Genomic DNA, 17,902 nt, shown 5'->3' with positions numbered 1-17,902 from the left:
AGCTTGCTGTCAGACATTAATTGAAGCCACCCTATGATCAAAGAACATAAAATAATCTTGAAACTGAAAATACCCATGATGTCCTGAGTGATGTCAGAGAAACATTCTAATGGGGACAGCAGTGCTCACAGGAGCTCCATAATAAGATGGAAGTGGTTTATACAGGATCATGCTGCCTGGGGCACAAAGGAACAGAAACTCACAAACAGGGAGCCTCTGTTCCCTCAGGACTGATTCAGAAATTGCGTTAGGAGCTGCCAGATCCTATCATCACATGAACAGTGCTCTATAAACTGCTCTTGACTGACCAACAAAGAGCTGCTTCGTGTATTGATGACAGTTCCAAGGTGAACACACAGCCTGTTTGGAAAGATGCCCCTCTTATGGAGGAAGGTAAAAACAAGTCAGCTTAGTGGGCTGAATTTCTAGCAGTGATGGAAGAATTGAAGAGTGGTAAAACCTGTATGTTTCAGTTCTTTGCTAGTTCATGGGTGATGATCAGTGGCCCGGCCACATGGTCAGGCAGGAAGCTATAGAAACCCGTCCTATTAAAGTGATACTTGTATGGGGCATGGTTCTATGGAAATCACTATGGGGATTTTCTTTTTCTTTTGAGACAGTCTCACTCTGTCACCCAGGCTGGAGTGCAGTGGCACCATCTCAGCTCACTTCAACCTTTGTCTCCTGGGTTCAAGCAATTCTTGTGCCCCAGCCTCCCAAGTAGGTGGGACTACAGGCGCCCGCCACCATGCCCGGCTAATTTTTGTATTTTTAGTAGAGACGGGGTTTCACCATGTTGGCCAGGCTGGTCTCAAACTCCTGACCTCAAGTGCTCTGCCCCTCTTAGCTTACTAAGTGCTGGGATTATAGGCATAAGCCACCACGCCTGGCCACTGTGGGAGTTTGAGGGGTGCACTAAAGTAAGACATGTAGAGGCTATCAGAATAATGGGTACCTTGAACTTCCAGGTCCAGAAGGTGATTGTGATTGACAAGCAGGTATCCCCACATACTCACTTGAGGTGGCTGTCTGGGTCCATAAAATGACTAGATTGGGGGAGGACTTCAGCAGTGCAGAGATGGGCTGAATCTAGACATGTTTCTCTTACACCTTCTCAGGCACATAATGTTGATAGACTGCTCTGTCAGCCGGGTGCAGTGGTTCACACCTGTAATCTCAGCATTTTGGGAGGCCAAGACGGGCGGATCACAAGGTCAAGAGATCAAGACCATCCTGGCCAACGTGTTGAAACCCAATCTCTACTAAAAATACAAAAAGTTAGCTGGGCATGGTGGTGTGTGCTTGTAGTCCCAGCTACTCTGGAGACTGAGGCAGGAGAATTGCTTGAACCTGGGAGGCAGAGATTGCAATGAGCCGAGATCACGCCATTGCACTCCAGCCTGGCGACAGAGTGAGACTCTGTCTCGGAAAAAACAAACAAACAAAAAAACTGCTCTGTCTGCAAGCAAAAGAGACAGAGACTGCAGATGGTCATGGAGCAGATTCCCTAGTGGGGAGGCCCTGGACACAGCTGGCAAGTGAGACTGATGTGGTAGCCCTGGGGGCTACAAATAGGTCCTAAGAGGAATAGACATTGACTCTGGACGGGGCTTTGCTTACCTGGTAGAAGATGCGTGTGCTCAGAGTGCTATAGAAAAACCAGAACAGGAAACGTTGCCCAAATTTGGACAGCTGATGGTAATTTCTTCAGACCAAGGACACAGTTCAGTCCTTACGTCCAGCAATGGGCAGGGAGAGATCCCCCTTGGAGTAATAGTTTGATAAAAAAGTGGAACAGTAGGCCAGGTATGGTAGCTCAGGCCTGTAATCCCAGCACTTTGGGAGACTGAGGTGGGCAGATCACAAGGTTCGGTGATCAAGACCATCCTGGCCAACATGGTGAAACTCCATCTCTACTAAAAATACAAAAATTAGCCGGGCATGGTGCCGTATGCCTGTAGTCCCAGCTACTTGGGAGGCTGAGGCAGAATTGCTTGAACCCCGGAGGTGGGGGCTGCAGTGAGCCGAGATCGTGCCACCGCACTCACTCCAGCCTGGGAGACAGAGTGAGACTCCGTCTCAAAAAAAAAAAAAAAAAAAAGGTGGAACTGGCAATTAAAACGTTGGTTGTGTAATACAAGGCGGAGATAAAAACATGAAACATTGGCTGACACACTTTCTTGAGTGTGTGCTCATCCTCAACATGAGAAATACTAAAAGAGTGTCCCTGGCTGGGTAGAGTGGCTCGCACCTATAATCCCAACACTCTGGGAGCCTGAGGAGGGGGGATCGCTTGAGCCCAGGAGTTTGAGAGACCCCCCCATCTCTGCAAAATTAAAAAAAAAATAGACAGGCATCATGGTGCACGTCTGTAGTCCCAGCTACTTGGGAGATTGAGGTGGGAAGATCACTTGAGCTGAGGAGGCTGGGGCTCCAGTGAGTCATGATTGCACCACTGTACTCCAGCCTGGGCAATACAGCAACACCCTGTCTTGGAAAAGAAAAAAAAAAGAATGACCCCAATGGATATTTATATCTCTCTCTTTTTTTTTGAGATGGAGTCTTGCTTTGTCACCCAGGTTGAAGTACAGTGTACCCAGGCTGTGAGATCTCAGCTCACTGCAACCTCTACCTCCCAGGTTCAAGAGATTCTCCTGCCTCAGCTTCCCAGGTAGCTGGGACTACAGGCGTCCATCACCATACCTGACTAATTTTTGTATTCTTTGTAGAGATGGGGTATTGCCATGTTGGCCAGGCTGGTCTCAAACTCCTGGCTTCAGGTGATCTGCCCACCTCAGCCTCCCAAAATGTTGGGATTACAGGCATGAGCCACCACGCTCAGCCAATATTTCTCTTTCTGTGGATCCGGGGAAGAGGGAGTGGGGATGATGCTGGTATGTCTATGCAGTTCTTGCCGAGAGAGGAGTACACTGGTTTAACAACTATCATTTTTTCTTTTTTCTCCACCTCACCTGAGGTTGTTTTTTTCCCTACCTGATGCAATGGTCACTGGATCAGGCTGTGACTATTGCAGGGATGGTTCCTGAATTAGAAGCTATAATAATAATTATTATTATTATTTTTGAGACGGAGTCTCGCTGTGTCACCCAGACTAATTTTTTGTGTATTTAGTAGAGACGGGGTTTCACCGTGTTAGCCAGGATGGTTTCAATCTCCTGACCTCGTGATCCGCCCGCCTCGGCCTCCCAAAGTGCTGGGATTCCAGGCGTGAGCCACCGCGCCCGGCCTAGAAGCCGTAACTATATTTTTAAACCTTGGACAGAATTCCAAAAGGCCTCATGGGGTAGGCTGCGCCTTCACCCTATTTGCCAAAACTGGGGCTAACAGCGAATGCAGCTATCATGCGTGACGGTGAAAGCAGCCCAATCGTCTTGTGCCTGTGTAACCTTACCCTCTCTGAATGGGAGTGGACTGAGGAGGCGGCTCTCGCTGGACTATACTGCTGCCTGCAATCCGGACTAGCATGGTGGCTGAACCTAATGTCCCTCCCGAGGTGGAAAAGTTTGGGTATAAATCAAACGGAGGAGAATAGTTAAAGGTAAAGAAATGAATAAATGGGTTATGTAATAAGGGAAACCCAATGTTATATTAACACTTTGAAAATGGCTCAGAGGAAGAGATGATAATGTCTCTTAGCTCAGAGGCCTGAAAGGGCAAAGCTGTATTTGCAGCGACCCCACCTGTTTCCGGAAGCTGACAAGAGGGAACCGCAGCCTGCAAACCTGCGAGATATTTTCATACAATATGATAGACTGGACCAATTATTCTTGACTGCAGGGGATTCTAAGTAATGTGACAGTGTCTTTTGACTTCTGTGATCCTTCACAATAAGGTATCCATGGTCAAAGACCAGGGAGTGACCTGTGATATAATAAAAAAATAAATATTTGGCCGGGCGTGGTGGTTCACGCCTGTAATCCCAGCACTCTGGGAGGCCAAGGCGGGCGGATCACCAGGTCAGGAGATCAAGACCATCCTGGCTAACACAGTGAAACCCAATCTCCACTAAAAAATACAAAAAGATTAGCTGGGCGCGGTGGCGGGCGCCTGTAGTCCCAGCTACTTCGGAGGCTGAGGCAAGAGAATGGCGTGAACCCAGAAGGCGGAGCTTGCAGTGAGCCGAGATCTCGCCACTGCACTCCAGCCTGGGTAACAGAGTGAGGCTCTGTCTCACAAAAAAAAAATAAATAAATAAATAAAATAAATATTTGGTCTTTGTCCCCAGTTCCTGGCACACAGCTCTTAAAACCCTTGGAGTGTCCTGAAGGATAGGAGTGTCTTTGTATGCCAACGAGATGACTGATGCTTGGGGTCCCTCGGTAGCTTCAGGATCGGGGCTGGGAGCCAAAAGACCAAGGCAAGATTAGAGGGAAAGGAGCTGGTGGTTGAGTTGATCACCAATTGCCAATGATTATCAATTATACCTACATAATCAAACCTGCTAATGAAACCTCCCTAAACGACAGGGTTCAGAGAGGTTCTGGGCTGTCGAACATACGGGTGCTGGGAGTGGGTTACCCAAAGAAGATGTGGAAGCTCCATTCTCTTCCTACATACTTCGCCCTGTGGAGCTTTTCCATCTGGCTGTTCCCGACTTGTATCCTTTATAACAAATCAGTAAATAAACTTAACACATGTTTTCAAGTTCTGTGAGTCCGTCTGGCAAATTATCAAACTGAAGGAGAGGTTGCAGGAACCCCCGATTTATAGCTAGTCAATCAGAGGTACAGGGGGTCTGGAACTTGTAACTGGCATCTGAAGGGTGGCAGCAGTCTTATGGGACAGAGCTCCTAACTTGTGGAGTCTGTGCTATCTCCAGGTAGATGGCGTCAGAATTGAATTGAACCGTAGGCCAACCAGCTAGTGTCAGAGAGTTAGAGAATTGGCGTGGAATAAACACTACACATTTGATGTCAGAGTGGTAAGGGAGACCCCGCTCAGCTTCCTATGGCTTTCCTCAGCCTGTAGGAATGCGGGTAAACAGGTGGGGCGCTCCTAAAAGTATTCTGAGTGCAGGTATGACCTGCTCAGCCTCTGGATTTTCTGGGCTGCCAATGTTCCTGTCAGGTCCTCTAGCCTCCCCTTCCCCCCGGGGTTCCCACTCACCCTCTCGTGAGTGGTACAAGGTCAGAGATAACCAGGTCCATGCACGTTTATGTTTTTCCACGATGTCAGACTTTTACTGATGATATTTCAATCATAAAAGCCAAGAGCTTCATGGGTTTCTCAAGGAGGCAATTCACAGTATTCAGAGCTGTAGACACACAGGCTCAAGCCACTCGGCAAGTCAGTCAATGTTGTAAATAGTACATAATGGTATACTTCATAGAAAAATGGTACAGAGTAAACATTCCACAACAAAGTAACATTTAATATCAAGAGAAAGGGCATGGGACTAGGTATGATGGCTCATAAAAGGTGTAATCTTAGCACTTCGGGAGGCCAAGGTGGGAGGATCACTTGAATGCAAGAGTTGGAGAGCATCCTGGGAAACATAATGAGAAATCCCATCTCTACAAAAATTTTTTTCTAATTTTTTTTTTTTTGAGACAGAATCTCACTCTGTTGCCCAGGCTGAAGGGCAGTGGCATGATCTCCACTCACTGCAACCTCTGCCTTCCAGGTTCAAGCGATTCTCCTGCTCAGCCTCCCGAGTAGCTGGGATTACAGGCACTCGCCACCACGCCCAGCTAAATTTTGTATTTTAAATAGAGACGGGGTTTTGCCATGTTGGCCAGGCTGGTCTCGAACTCCTGACCTCAGGTGATCCACCCGCCTCAGCCTCCCAAAGTGCTGGGATTACAGGTGTGAGCTACCGAGCCAAAGTTTTTTTATTTTTTATTATTATTATTTTTTGAGATGGAGTCTTGCTCTGTCGCTCAGGCTGGAGTGCAGTGGCCGGATCTCAGCTCACTGCAAGCTCCGCCTCCCAGGTTCATGCCATTCTCCTGGCTCAGCCTCCTGAGTAGCTGGGACTATAGGCATCTGCCACCACGCCAGGCTAATTTTTTGTATTTTTAGTAGAGATGGGGTTTCACCATGTTAGCAGGGATGGTCTCGATCTCCTGACCTCGTGATCTGCCCACCTCAGCCTCCCAAGGTGCTGGGATTACAGGCATGAGCCACTGCACCCTGCCCAAATTTTTTAAAAAGAAGGGGGTAGGAATGGGCTAATGAACCAGTCCGGGAGAGCAATGTAGACAAAAAGAATATCCCTGTGTGGCCCAGGAGACCCACCAGTCTTTCAAGGAAGAGTCTTATGTGGGCAGAACGTTCAGTGGCAGATGCTGGGTGCTGATCAGGAGTGACAGCAAGACCGTGTCTGTTACGACGGCTGTTTTGACCTGCTGAAGTCCTGCTCTTTTAACAGCCACAGAGTCCTCTGGTGAGGCCCGGTAGTGGAAGAGTGTGTTTGGTTATGTGCTTATCTGGTTGGATGCAGTCTTTATTTATCAAGGCGAAACATCTGGTTCCACTGGCAAGCTGCCTTTTGAAATGTAACATGGACTTTTTTTCTAAGATGGAATTATACGTCAGTGATGCTCTACACACACTCCCTCCTCCCACCTCCTCTGTCATCCAGCCTGTGCTCATCAGACTAATGTGGACACGAATCACTTGGGGATATTGTTGAATGAAGGTTTTGATTAAACAGCTCAGGGGTGAGCTCAATCTCTGCATTTTCTCACAGGCTCCCAGGAGATGCCACTGGAAACAGCGAGGCCTGGTCTCTCAGTCTTAAGGGATGTTTTTTTATGTAGAATCTCAGCTACTGATTTCTCTTGCCTCCTTCTCAGCCCCCACTTTATGCAGAGCATTTTTAGCTAATGAGTTTGTCTGTTATCCTCTTACAGACGCAACATTATGCTGTGTGTGAAAACCATGCACTGGAATTTATTTTGATCAGTGAGAACACATTTCAACATAGGCACTAATCACAAGTGAATGGACTGTGTGAGTTTCACTCACCGCCATGCTGAGCAGTAGACAACATCCCAGTGGCACCGTCAAGGGGAGATGGAGGCGCTGCAACGGGGGTGGTTTGGGAGCGGGGTTGAGGGTGTCTGATGACTTCAGACGTGTCCTCCCAAACTGTACTAAATCAGAGTTGCCTTAGGCTGGGCCAACCATAAACAGCTCTGTGGGACCAGGTACCTGCGTTCGGCCGGTGCCCTGTCACTTGGGCTATAAGGTGGGAGGGCTCGTCAGGACACCTTTGCAAGCCAGGGTTTCTCATGGGTCAAGGATAGCTACTGTCACCTGCCCAGCAGGTTTGGAAGCCATCGGAGGGCAGCCAAGGGTTTTTGAAATGAAAATTCTTGAAAGGATTCTTGAGAGTGCTGAAAGCATCAATGCCAGGCAAGCCTCAGGGAGGCGCAGGCCCTGGAGACAGCAGAGGGACATGGGGCAGACGTGGTGTCAGCAGTGAGATGGGACTTCCAGGAGGAGAAAGAGTCCAAGAAGGGATTGCTGAAGACAGGTGGGCAAAGGGCCTTTCTGGCCCCCAGGACGACTAAAGATTGGAGAAGTTCTCAGACTGGGCGCGGTGGCTCACGCCTGTAATCCCAGCACTTTGGGAGGCTGAGGCGGGCGGATCACGAGGTCAGGAGATCAAGAGCATCCTGGCTAACATGGCGAAACCCCATCTCTACTAAAAATACAAAAAAATTAGCTGGGCGTGGTGGCACATGCCTGTAGTCCCAGCTACTCAGGAGGCTGAAGCAGGAGAATCGCTTGAACCCGGGAGGCAGAGGTTGCAGTGAGCTGAGGTCACGCCACTGCACTCCAGCCTGGGCGACAGAGCGAGACTCCATCTCAAAAAAAAAAAAAAAAAAAGACTGGAGAAGGTCTCCTAGAGATGGCTTCAAGGTTTGGGACATCTTAGAGAAAAACAGGTTTCAGTCATGGGAGGAATTGGGAAGAGTTTTCCCCAAATCTGGACAATGGAGTTATTGATTCATTAGTAGACCAAAGGGGGACAATTAAAGGGGAACTAGGAGGAGAGATGGGAGATGAGGCAACAGGCAGGAGCACTTAGGTGGGTTGAATTGTGTGAGGAGAGGTTACCACTGTGTGCCCACCAGGAGACAAGAAACCTGGAATCACAGAGGAGACCTGAGCAGAGTTTGGCAACTCTTTTCTGTTTGTTTGTTTTTTGAGATGTGGTCTCACTCTGTCACCCAAGCTGGAGTGCAATAGTGGCATCTCGGCTCACTGCAACCTCCATCTCCTGGGTTCAAATGATTCTCCTGCCTCAGCCTCCCGAGCAGCTGGGATTACAGGCATGCACCACCATGCCCAGTGAATTCTTTGTTTTTAGTAGAGATGGGGTTTAGCCATGTTGGCCAGGCTGGTCTTGAACTCCTGACCTCAGGAGATCTGCCAGCCTCAGCCTCCCAAAGTCCTGGAATTACAGGTGTGAGCCACTGTGCCTGGTCAGAGTTTGGCAACTCTTGAGGGAGAGATGAGCATGAATGTATGGACTTGCCTCAGGCTAGCCGGACACTGGATCCAGCCTGGGCTGTAGGTCTCGGCGCAGATGGTATAGTCTCTACCATTGTAACCTCTGTGCCCACAGGACCCAGCATGCATTCTGCGTTGTTCTTGATGATGAAGAGTAGGTTACTCCAGAAATGCTTGTTTGGTGAAGACTCTGATGGAGGGGGAGAAAGATTTGTCCTTGAAGTGACATTGACATGGAATGCTCATGTACATTCACACACACGTGGAAATTCTGGAAACTATGCAATGGAATATGGTGCTCAGCTTGCAGTGTGATGGATACTCAAGATCTCTCCTTTATTTTCTTTTTTGTCACCAATGCTAGGTTTTAAAAATGAAAGAACCACATTCTGCCATATTTCAAAGTATGATTCAAAGGAAAATTATTCATCACTAGCAAAAAAAAAAAAAAAAAAAAAGAAAAGAAACTCTGTGTAGCTTTCTTCCAGAATCAATTAACTGGTAGTTGTCACTGGTTTATGTGACATCTGAGCTTTAGTGCAGAACAAGGCAGAAATGCGTTTGTGCAATGGCATAAAGGTGACGAGATCTCTAAAGCAGCCTCAGTGTGCAGTCGCGGTCTAGCTGCTGTCATGCAGGCCTGGGGAGGGAGGGTGCTCCAACGTGACCGTAGCACGGCGACACAGAGTGGGTGCTGTTGATTCTCACACTTGGTATTGATTTCCTTAATGTCTTTGTGGCAGATTCTATTTGTTCAGCTTGGCCACAGCTGCATTTCTGGTCCTGTGGGCTCCTCCTGAGCCTCGTCACTCCTGATCAAGACATTGCATCTCTGTTCTCGCACCTCTAACCAGGTTGAGCCTTTGTGACTGTGGCCAGATGAAGAAAGTGCGTGGCTTCTTGGTTCCCCCCAGACTCACTTTTGGCCAGGGAGGCTGCCCCCCACCGCCACCCGCCATGGGCAGCATCACCCGAGCTTCCTTGCTGGGGTCAGCCAGCGCAAGGCAACAGGAGGCAATGAGGGCAACAGGAGGGACTGAGCCTGGGTTGGTCAAATCTTCAGAGCAACCCCGCTTCTGCTTGGCTCTCTCTCAGGAGCCCTAAGCCACCATCCAAGTGGACTGGCTACTCTGGGACCGCTGTCTAGGGCACCAGCCTGCAGCCCCCACAGGGTTTCATCACATGGAGCAAAGCTGTGCCATCCCACACAGCCCTGCCCGAATCACAGATCTGTGCGCTAAAGACATGGTGGTTGTTTTAAGCCACTAAGTTTTGGTGTAGTTAGGCAACAGCCGTGCTGGAAGCATCTCTATCTTTTCAGACACTCTCGTTTTGGGATATCTTAGAGACTGGGAAGCAGAGAGCACAAACTCAGGATCCTGAAGGATTCCCACATCTTCACTGTCATAGACCTCAGTGTATCTGACCTCTGTGACCTTCTAGGATTCCCCAGCCAGTTCCCAGTGCTTTGCGTCAGGTCATTTTGTTGTTAGATGTTTAAGGCTCTTTATGTATACATATACATGTATGTATGTTTGTTCTACATACATCAAAATATAAATAACATCCAGGAATCAAAAGATAGAGGAAGATCAGTCATGTGTCATCTGTCTGTATCCGTCACAATCCTGGCAGGACACACTAAAAATATTAATAATATATCTGAAAAGAGTTTAATGAAGAGATTCTTTATAGAGTTGGGTAAAGAAACCAACAAAGGATGGGGAGGCACCAGGGACTCTGTCTGGGTAGTGGTTACTCCCAGCCCTGAAGGGCAAGAAGAATGTTTGCTGGGATCAGAGGCTGTTGAGGGCATGGAGCCAGGGACAGGGCCACATGGAACACAGCCATGCCAGGCTGCAGCAAGGGAGGAGGAGCAGAACAACTCCCTGTCATCTCTCTCTCCTCCCGCCCTTGTTCCTTCCTGTTGCCTTGTGCTGGCTGACCCCAACCGGAAGCCAGAGGCAAGGGAGCGGAGGTGATGCTGCCCATGGGGGCGGTGGAGTCAGGGGCAGCCTCCCTGACCAAAGGCGAGTCTGGGGGCAAACCCAGAACAGCTGGCCTGCTCTGCCTCTGCAGCACTACTGGTCCACAGCTTACATATGAGGGAGGCGCCCCAATTTTAGAGGTTTAGGTTACTTAGGCTTTGAACAAAAGAGAGTTTTTGAGATCAATAGAATGATGGCTACATAAAAATAAAGCCCCTACATAATTAACAACATCTAGCTTGAAAAACAAGCTTAGCATATCAATGTACCAGATAAAGGATTTCTTTTTTTTTTGAGACAGAATTTCGCCCTGTCGTCCAAGCTGGAGTGCAGTGGTGTGATCTCGGTTCACTGCAACCTCCACCTCCTGGGTTCAAGTGATTCTCCTGCCTCATCTTCCCGAGTAGCAGGGACTACAGGTGCACACTACCATGCCTGGCTAATTTTTGTATTTTTAGTAGAGACGGGGTTTTGCCATGTTGGCCAGGCTGGCCCCAAACTCCTGACCTTAAGTGATCCACTTGCCTTGGCCTCCCAAAGTGTTGGGATTACAGGCATGAGCTACCACACCTGGCCAGATAAAGGATTTCTTATAGTCAAATTCTTTAGAGCCTGATTCTCCAGTGAGCTCCAATTTTTACCCACCTGTTTACCTTAAATATCTCTGGGGCAGGTAGAATTCTGAGATGAACTTCAAGATTCCTGGCCCCTGTTGCACACATACCTCTTCTGTTTTTTTTTCAAACACTTACAGAAGTCCTCCTCTGCTTTCTTTCGTTTATTTTGAGACAGAGTCTGTCACCCACACTGGAGTGCAGTTGTTCCCCAACCAGACTGAGGGTTGGGCTGCTATTTCTCGTGGCCCAATAATGAGATGCAGATGAACTGGGGAAGAGAGTTTTTATTTTCTGCAACCGGTTACATGGAGAACGCCTGGAAATTATTGCCAGAACAACTCAAAATTACAAAGTTTTCCAGAGCTTATACACCTTCGAAGCTATATGTCTTCTTTGTTTGTTTGCTTGTTTCGTCTTTTTTTTTTTCTTTTTGTGGAGAACAGGGTCTCACTATATTGCCCAGGCAAGCCTCAAACTCCTGGGCTCAAGCTATCCTCCCACTGCTGCCTCCCTAAGAGCTGGGATGATAGGCGTGAGCCACTGTGCCTGGCTAAGTTACATGTCTATGTGTAAGTGTGCATTCATCTGAAGACATTAGCGATTAACTAAGGTCTGAGTCCTGAAGCCCTTCCTCTGGAGCCTCAGTAAATTTACTTAACCTAAATGAGTCCAGGTGCTGGGGTGATTACCCTTATGCTGTCTCCTGCTGGGATTACGATGTGCGCCACCACACCCGGCTAATTTTTGTATTTTTAGTAGAGACAGGGTTTCGCCATGTTGGCCAGGATGGTCTCAATCTCCTGACCTTGTGATCTGCTCACCTTGGCCAAAATGGTGAAAACCCACCACTCTGGAGCCTGAGGCAGGAGAGTCGCTTGAATCCAGGAGGCAGAGGTTGCAACGAGCCAAGATCGTGCCACTGCACTCCAGCCTGGCGACAGAGTAAGACCTCGTCTTGAAAAAAAAAAAAAAAACATTGACAATAATAACACTGTTCTCATATCTGTAATCCCTGCACTTTGGGAGGCCAAGGTGGGTGGATCACGAGGTCAGGAGATTGAGGCCATCCTGGCTAACATGGTGAAACCCCGTCTCTACTGAAAAATACAAAAAATTTGCCAGGTGTGGTAGCGGGCACCTGTAGTCCCAGCTACTTGGGAGGCTGAGGCAGGAGAATGGAGTGAACCCGGGAGGTGGGGCTTGCAGTGAGCCGAGCTCGCGCTACTGCCCTCCAGCCTGGGCGACAGAGCGAGACTCCGTCTCAAAAATAAATAATAATAATAATAATAATACAGTTATGGGCTGAATTGCTTCCTCCCAAAATTCATGTGCTGAAGTCCTAACCCCAGTACATTATTCTACCATTTGTATATGCAATGGGAAAGAAAATATATTGCTTAGCTTTGAAATCTGAGTAGCAAGCACAAAACTAGCCCTCCAAGAGAAGGTCAATATTGTCATCATTAGATAAAGATTTTCAGCGGAAAAGAAGCTGTAGAGAATTTCTGGGATATAATCTGGCCCTAGTTTGGGGCAAGGTCGTGAGAGAGCCCTGGGAAACAGGGGTTTCACTCCATTTGGGGCAGCTGTGATAGGGCTAGGACTTGCATATCTGGCAGGAATATGGTCAGAGAAAGTGGGCTGCTCTGAATTTTGCCTTTCTAAGTTTAGTGTGGCTTATACCCAGCTTTTAGGCAAACATCAAAGTAAATCATGTTGTGGGATGAAATGAAAGTACTCAGACAGACATTGAAGGGCTGTCAGAAGTCTCATGATCAAAACAAATCACATATAGAAAAGAATCTGAGGCAAGCTAACATGATTGAATTCTCAGGTTAAAAGGATAACAAAATAGCAGCAGGGATTCTGATGATGATACCTCTCCTCTTGGTCATGCTGGTTCAATCTGGTTGGACTCGCTTCCTTCTATGCTGGAGCTCTGTGCCTGCCCTGAGACATCACCTCCCATCATCTTAGGGATCCCCTTTTCTGCTATCCCTTGCTGTATCTCTCGCTGAGGTTGAGTGTATTCTTCAGTAGGTTTTGGCGGAAGGGTGCATGTCACATTGCATGTCTGAAAATGTCATTATTCTACCCTTTTTGATTGATAGTTTGGCTGGATATAGAAATCCTGGATGCCATTCTCATAGCATTTTAAAAGTTGGCTACACTGTCTTCTAGCTGTTGAATGTGGCACCATTCTAATTCATATCCTGTGTGAGTGACTGTCTTTTCTACCTGAAAGCTTGTAAAATCTTTGTCCCTGGGCTGTGAAATTTCACACTGTAGTGCCTTGATGTGTGACTGTTTTCATCCATTGTGCCAGGTACTCTTTCAATCTGGAAACTTTTGTCTTTTAGTGAGAGACATTTTCTCAAATTATTTCCCTGTAGATTTCCTTTTTTTTCTTTTCTTTTTTTCTCTTTCAGAAACTTCTGTTCAGATCTAGGCTTCATCCTATTATTATTATTATTATTTTCTTTTCACTCCTGTTTTCTTTCTGTCTTTTTATTTTAATTTTTGGGTGATTTCCTCAATTTTTTCATCTAACCCTTATTCTGAGTTTTAAAATTTCTACTATAATTAAGAACCCTCCAACACGCTAAACATTTATTTTTCATAGTATCTTGTTATTGTTTCTCTTATCTCTCTGAAGATATTAATGATTGGTTTTGTTTCTTAAAATCTTCTTGCATTGGTGGGGAATGGTGGCTCAAGCCTGTAATCCCGGCACTTTGGGAGGCGAGGTGGGCGGATCACGAGGTCAGAAGATCGAGACCATCCTGGCTAACACAGTGAAACCCCGTCTCTACTAAAAATACAAAAACATAGCTGAGCGTGGTGGTGGGCGCCTGTAGTCCCAGCTACTTAGGAGGCTGAGGCAGGAGACGGGCATGAACCTGGGAGGTGGAGCTTGCAATGAGCCGAGACTGTGCCACTGCACTCCAGCCTGGGCCACAGAGCGAGACTCCATCTCAAAAAAAAAAAAAAGAAAGAAAGAAAGAAAACTTCTTGCATGATCTGTGTTTATTCTGTGTTGTTTTCAGATGCTTGTGCATTTGTTTGCTTAGTCTGGTCCCTTTCTTCCATGTTAGATGCTTTCCTCAGACGTCTGGTAATTTTTGGCTGCCTGGATTAAGGAAGGAGGACAAAAAGGTGTTAGGAGCTCTGAGCATTTAGATGGGCTTCATGATTTTGAGCTTCACTGTAAAATAACATAAGGTGGTCTTTTATCTGCTAGGGAAACGCTGAGGTCAGCATCTTTAGGTTTTTTCCCTGAGGCAGGTTAGATACTTCTCTGTAAATTCTTCTAATTTTGGCTGGGCGCAGTGGCTCATGCCTGTAATCCCAGCACCTTGGGAGACTGAGGCGGGCGGATCACTTGCAGCCAGGAGACCAGCCTGGCCAACATGGCAAAACCCTTTCTCTACTAAAAATATAAAAATTAGCCGGGCATGGTGGTGGGCGCCTGTAATCCCAGCTACTCAGAAGGCTGAGGCAGGAGAATTGCTTGAACCCAGGAAGCAGAGGTTGCAGTGAGCCGAGATGGCACCATTTCACTCCAGCCTGGGTGACAGTGCGAGATTCTGTCCCCAACCCCCTCGCCCCCCAGAAAAAAGCAAAAAAAGAAAAGAAAATTAAAAAAGAGGGCTAACTAGGTCGATGACGCCAAACGCAAGACGTCGGGCCGACCGCAGGAGCCTGAGGGAAGCCGTGCATTCAGTTTCAAGGCATCTCTGAGCCCGCGGGGTATACGCCATAAGCAAAGCTCACCCTCCCGAGTTGAAAAAATTTATGGACAAGAAGTTATCATCGAAATTAAATGGTGGCAGACATGTCCAAGGAATATTGTGGGGATTTGATCCCTTTATGAACCTTGTGATAGATGAATATGTGGAGATGGCGACTAGTGGGCAACAGAACAATATTGGAATGGTGGTAATACGAGGAAATAGTATCATCATGTTAGAAGCCTTGGAACGAGTGTAAATAATGGCTGTTCAGCAGAGAAACCCATGTTCTCTCTCCATAGGGCCTATTTTACTATGATGTAAAAATTAGGTCATATACATTTTCATATTAGACTTTTGTTAAATAAACTTTTGTAACAGTCAAAAATGCTTTCTCAGATGTTCTGAATATAGAATATGATCTCTCATTCCAATTTTTTCTAACATGAATTTTCCTGGTTGACACCGATTTCAAAGGGTTTTATGCACTAAAGTGGAAGAATCTTATTAAATGTGGAAAAAAAAAAAAAGAAAATTCTAGTTTTCTGCCTGGACACTAAAAGTTTGACATCAATAGATCTGAAAGCCTAGGGGTTGAAGTGGGCTGGGTATCTTTGTGTTCAGTAAGCTGCGTGCTGACAGTTACTTGATCCTTCTGTTTTGATGCCCTTCTCAAGACCTTCGACGTTGCTCTCTGTTGAGAACTCTTTCCACCAAGTGAACATCCAAGTTTCTCCCTGATAGGTGGCAAACTCCAGCAGGTGAAAGGTGAGGGCATCTCAGGGTCTACCTGCTTCTCAAACCCCTTTCACACGAGCCCCCCTCATGTGACTCCCTACTCTTCCCTCATCTGGGAGCTTTTGGGAAATGGGGTGTCACAAGTGGGATGCTTGTGATTTCCCTAATTTCCAGCTTTCCTTTTGATCTTGGATTTGGCCCTCATAAGCTTGATGAGTCATTTTCACTCATCTAATTGCTTGCTAGCTTCAAAGTTTGTTGTTGTTGTTGCTCTTGTTTTCTTCATCTTTATGGGTTCATAGTTTATTGCTGTTTCGTTTAAATCCCTGTAATATGGCTATCACTGGATTCCAGGAATAAGCAGAGTTAAATGCATTCAATGCCACTTTAAAGAAGGACAGGGCTTGGTGCTTTATTTTAATTCCTCTGTTTTCTTGTTTCCACCCTTTGCCACTATTATGAACCTCTTGAGGATGAAATTAAATAGTAGCTAGAACTACAAATGTGCTGCGTCAGGAAGAGTAGTTGACCAGCAGTTTCTCAGCAGGGTGGGTTTGAAATTGTTCTTGGCCGGGAGTGGCGTGCTCTCTGCCTTGGCTCTGTGCTTTCCCTATTTTGGCCTGCTATCTCTTATATATGTGTGTTGCTAGGGGCTGTATTTCTCTGCAACTCACTGTATACTCAGTTTTCTTTCTTTCTTTCTTTCTTTCTTTCTTTCTTTCTTTCTTTCTTTCTTTCTTTCTTTCTTTCTTCCTTCCTTCCTTCCTTCCTTCCTTCCTTCCTTCCTTCCTTCCTTCCTTCCTTCCTTCCTTCCTTCCTTCCTTCTTTCTTAAGTATTAAAAGAACTCTAATACTAGTTGAGATCTGGCTGCCCTGTAGTAAAGCTTCATAAGTTTGGTTGCCCTTTCTGCTTCTTGGTTTTTCTCTTCTCTACCTTCCTTTCCTGACAGCCCCTTTCCCCGTTCTTTCCTTCCTTGTTTCTGCAGATGGAGCCCTGCCTGCCCTTCCACGGGCTGCTCTCTGCTCTGTGCTGTGAACAGTTTCCCTGTGTGGCTGCTCTCAGGCTGCCAGCACTGAGAATCCTTCCATTTCAGCCTATGGGCTTTCTAGAAGAAAGCCACCTGGAAGAGCAAATTCCACCTGGAAGACTCTGTCTCTAAAAGTAATAATCATAATAATAAATTTAAAGAAAAATAAAATGGGGACATTGGGGATGGCTTAGGGAGGGAGGGTAGAAACTTAGGGAGACCTAACACTTAAGGCCATTTGAGCTACAGGTTTCCCCCACTGATAGCTGATAGTGGTCCCCTCCGAAATTCCTGACTCTTGACTCATCCTCTGAGCAGGCACCTGAAAGGCATGAACTCATGGCCAGACCACTCTCCTTTTTTAGTTAAATGAAAATAAACTTTTTTGGGGGGGGGATGGAGTCTTGCTCTGTCGCCCAGGCTAGAGTGCAGTGGTACAATCTTGGCTCACTGCAAGCTCCACCTTCCGGGTTCACGCCATTCTCCTGCCTCAGCCTCCCGAGCAGCTGGACTACAGGTGCCTGCCACCATGCCCGGCTAATTTTTTGTATTTTTAGTAGAGATGGGGTTTAACTGTGTTAGCCAAGATGGTCTCAATCTCCTGACCTCGTGATCCGCCCACCTCGGCCTCCCAAAGTGTTGGGATTACAGGCGTGAGCCACTGCGCCCAGCCCTTTTGTTGTTGTTGTTGTTGTTTTTGAGTCGGAGTTTTGCTCTTGTTGCCCAGGTTGGAGTGCAATGGCGAGATCCCGGCTCACCGCAACCTCCATCTCCCGGGTTCAAGCGATTGTCCTGCCTCAGCCTCCCGAGTAGCTGGGATTATAGGCATATGCTACCACGCCCAGCTAATTTTGTATTTTTAGTAGAGATGGGGTTTCTTTATATTGCTCAGGCTGGTCTCGAACTCCCGACCTCAGATGATCAGCCCACCTCGGCCTCCCAAAGTGCTGGGATTACAGGCGTGAGCCACTGCGACCAGCCAAAAATAAACTTTTTATATTTTTCCTATTGCAAAAGTTGATGCATGGTCATGTAAAAAATGTAGAGAAATAGTAGAGAAGCAAGAAAGTAAAATCAGCTTTAATCTATAGATAATTACTGATCATTGACCATGCTTTGGTGTACACTGCATATACTGCCAGGGCTGCTGGCTCTCTCTGAGTATGTGTGTGTGTGTGTCTGTGTGTGTGTTTGTCTCCATGTACATCTACTATCATAATTGCTGTGTTCACATGAAATGACAGGTGAGTTTCCTTCAAATCATATCTAAACTGGATACTCTTGGAATTGATTGATCACTCAGCCACACTCTAAGG

The 17,902-nt window shown here is 46.9% G+C and overlaps 1 pseudogene across 1 annotated transcript; it reads left to right on the top strand.

Moving 5' to 3' along the window:
• The first annotated feature begins 14,852 nt into the window (after nucleotides 1-14,852).
• Nucleotides 14,853-15,216, top strand: LOC112607660 (annotated as a pseudogene). The gene has a single exon (XR_003115894.1). The product of XR_003115894.1 is annotated as a small nuclear ribonucleoprotein G pseudogene (transcript).
• The last annotated feature ends 2,686 nt before the right edge of the window (nucleotides 15,217-17,902 follow it).

This window comes from Theropithecus gelada, chromosome 15 (assembly GCF_003255815.1).
Source record: "Theropithecus gelada isolate Dixy chromosome 15, Tgel_1.0, whole genome shotgun sequence".
In the NCBI taxonomy this organism is placed as follows: domain Eukaryota; kingdom Metazoa; phylum Chordata; class Mammalia; order Primates; family Cercopithecidae; genus Theropithecus; species Theropithecus gelada.
The sequence above is the reverse complement of the archived record's forward strand: the minus strand, read 5'-3'. Positions and strand labels throughout refer to the sequence as shown.